General features: G+C 38.1%; 1 non-coding gene across 1 annotated transcript; it reads right to left on the bottom strand.

The window, feature by feature from the left end:
* Positions 1–2,169: 2,169 nt before the first annotated feature.
* LOC121998873 lies at positions 2,170–2,276 on the bottom strand. The gene has a single exon (XR_006116662.1). It is a non-coding gene; the product is annotated as a small nucleolar RNA R71 (small nucleolar RNA).
* Between the last annotated feature and the right edge of the window lie 919 nt (positions 2,277–3,195).

Consider the following 3,195-nt stretch of genomic DNA (forward strand, 5'->3'; position numbering starts at 1 on the left):
GTCATTAGCAGAGTAAGATTTTAATTAGCACAGTTTTCCGCACCTTTTAGCTTAGCACAGCATAATGTGACCCCCGACCTCGTAACTTAGTTAGTAGGAGGCGGGTCGTTACAGCATCAGTAGAAGAGGGTGCTGACATAGCCATGTTGTATCACACGGTCATGCCACTTTTGAAGCAGAATGAGAACATGGTGTGTAGATCTACACGGTCATGCAACTCTTCCAGAGGCCAAGCATTGTTAGGCTGTGTGCGCCACACGACCGTGCAACTTTTCTAGAGACCAAGATTGGCACGGCTGTGTGTGCCACACGGCCGTGTGAGGCGTCCAGAGGTGGGGCATGGCATGGCTGTGTGAATCTCACACAACCGTGTAACTCTGGCTGAGAACAAAACAGGTAAGGTCGTGTGAGGTCTACATGGCCGTGACACGGGTCGTGTGGCGCCCAAACCCCCTGCTCTATTTAAATGTTTCTTCCTCTTTAAAAGGGGGAGGCTCTCCCTTTGGGGAGATCCAATCTAAAGGTTTTCCTCCATCTTTTAGGTGTCAATCCGGTGATCTAAGGACGTCTCCATTGCCGATTCGACTCTGGTAGCAAGGATTGGTTCTAAAGATTACTCGTCATTTCTAGATAAGCATTTCTTTTCTATCTTCTTGATTTGGATCGAAATATTTACGATCTTCTTATCTTCGGATCTTTCCCCTTGTTTCATGGTGTAGATCTTCTTGTTCTAGGATGGAGGGAGTATTTGTGATGTGAATTGATGTATGAATTCAAGGATTTGCCAACTTCTTGTTTCAATGGTATTATTATGTTTTATATCAATTCAATCTTGTGTGGATTGTTGTGTTTGAATCTAATTACCATTCTTGATTAGATGTTTGTAATTCTTGTGGATCTTGTAAAGGAATTTCCTAGATTGTATGACCGAGGGACGTCGTGACAGGATTGCCTCGTTAACGGACATCTTGGGGATCACCTTGAAGGGTGAAGCAGGAATCTACAAAGAAGTGAGATAGATAGATGAACTGATCCCTATATCTTGTTGTGAATTGATTAGTGATGTGTTTCTATGTTGTATGGTCGAGGGGCGTTGTGACAGGACCACCCCACTAACGGACTTCATAGGGATCATGACTATTTAGTTGCTTAAGGTGTAGATATAAGTCTCTTGCCGGTGTTTTCTGCAGGAGATAACCAACGACTTCTTACAAATGCATGACAATTGAGGATATAATTGGTACAATCATATTACATTGATAAGTATCACAAAGAAATCGAATATCCTAGAACTTTCATAAAACCTAATTCCTGCATTACTTTTCTATTTCCATTTTCTAGTTGCTTTTAGTACATGTAATTCTTAGTTGACTGTTTAGCTAATTCGCTTTGAGATATCTTTAGTAGTTATAACCAGTCCCTGTGGATATGATATCTTTTATATTACTGACGATGTAACCGTGCACTTACGGTGAAGTAATAAGTTTTTGGCGTCGTTGCCGGGGAACTGCGTCTATAACATGTGAGATTATTATTTGAGTTAGACTAAACTTTTCTTTGCTTTTCTCACATCTAACTTGTAACTAGTTTTGTAATTCTGTTCTTTAATTTTTCTTTTCATTTTTTTATTTCATTCTTTTATTCTTTTTGTCTGTGAATCAAATTCTGTAATCTTATTCTTGTATGTGAAGATCTAACTTTGTAGGTGATCTATTACCTTTTGATCCTGAAATTGATAGAACCTTTCATAAAAGGAGAACCTCACAAAGACATTCAGAAGAACAAGTACATTCAAATATGACAAACAAACCGCTTAAAGATTACGCAACACCTTATGCCAGAGGATTTCGTTCTAGCATCACAAGACCATCTGTTGAAACTAATAATTTTGAGATCAAGCTTGCGATAATCAGTATGATCCAACAGAATCAATTTGGGAGTGGACCACATGAAGATCCTAATCAACACTTGGAAGTTTTTTATGAAATCTGCGGAACTATGAAGATGAATGGTGTTCCATCTGAAACCGTGAGATTATTATTGTTTGGGTTTTCTTTAAGAGATAGAGTCAAGCAATGACTAAATTCACTACCAGCAAATAATATTACCACTTGGAAACAATGTGAGCAACAATTCCTTGATAAATTCTATCCTCCAAGCAAGACTATTTATATGAGAAATCTTATTGCAAGCTTCATACAATCAGACTCAGAATCTTTATTTGAAGCATGAGATAGATACAATAATATGCTCAGACAATGCCCACATCATGGATTGAAGAAATGGCTAGTGTTGCATACATTTTATAATGACATCAATTATCATACTAAGGTGTCCTTAGATTCCACTGTTGGAGGGGCACTTATGAATAAAAGTTTGGATAAAGCCGAAGATATCATTGAAAGTGTAGCACAAAACCATCATCAATGGGTCATAGAAAAAAGTGGAGGCTATTCATTTTCAAACCCAACTAAAGAATCCGGAAAATTTGATATGGATGCAATTACTATGATGTCTGCAAAATTGGATGCTTTTACAAAGAAGCTGGAAAATATGGGAGCAAATACTAGCACGGGCAATGCCATAGTATGTTGTTGTGAAACATGTGGAGGTTCTGATCATGCTCAAGACTCATGTCCTTAGGAGCTATTTCTGCACAAATTAATCAACTTGAGCAGTGTGATGCCATTGTTAGTTACAATCAGAGACAGAACAATCCATATTCAAACATATACAACCCTGGGTGGAAGAATCATCCAAATTTCTCTTATAGAAATAATCAAGAACAAGGATCATCTATGGGGGCTAGACCAAGTTTCCAGCCTGGGCAACAAAATTTTCAACAACCTTCTCAGAACAATCAAATTTCTAGATTGGAGAAAATGATTGAAGAGTTTATCTTGAGTCAAAACGAAATGAAGCAAGAATTAAAGGTGCTAACTTAAAAAATTGATAATTCAGAAAAGCACCAGAAAATTCAAGATAGACAAATTGCCCAAGTAGCTTCATCATCTTCATGAGCTTCAAGACAATTTCCAGGAAAGCCTGATGTTAACCCCATGGAACACTGTAACAGAATAGAATCTAGAAGCGGACGGACCTTGAGTGATCCTCAAGTGACTGCTCTAAAAGGGATGAAAAATTAAAGAAGAGCTCTATCCTCCAACACTTGAACCAATTCATATTCAAGATGAA

The sequence above is a fragment of the Zingiber officinale genome, chromosome 6A (genome assembly GCF_018446385.1).
Source record: "Zingiber officinale cultivar Zhangliang chromosome 6A, Zo_v1.1, whole genome shotgun sequence".
In the NCBI taxonomy this organism is placed as follows: Eukaryota; Viridiplantae; Streptophyta; class Magnoliopsida; order Zingiberales; family Zingiberaceae; genus Zingiber; species Zingiber officinale.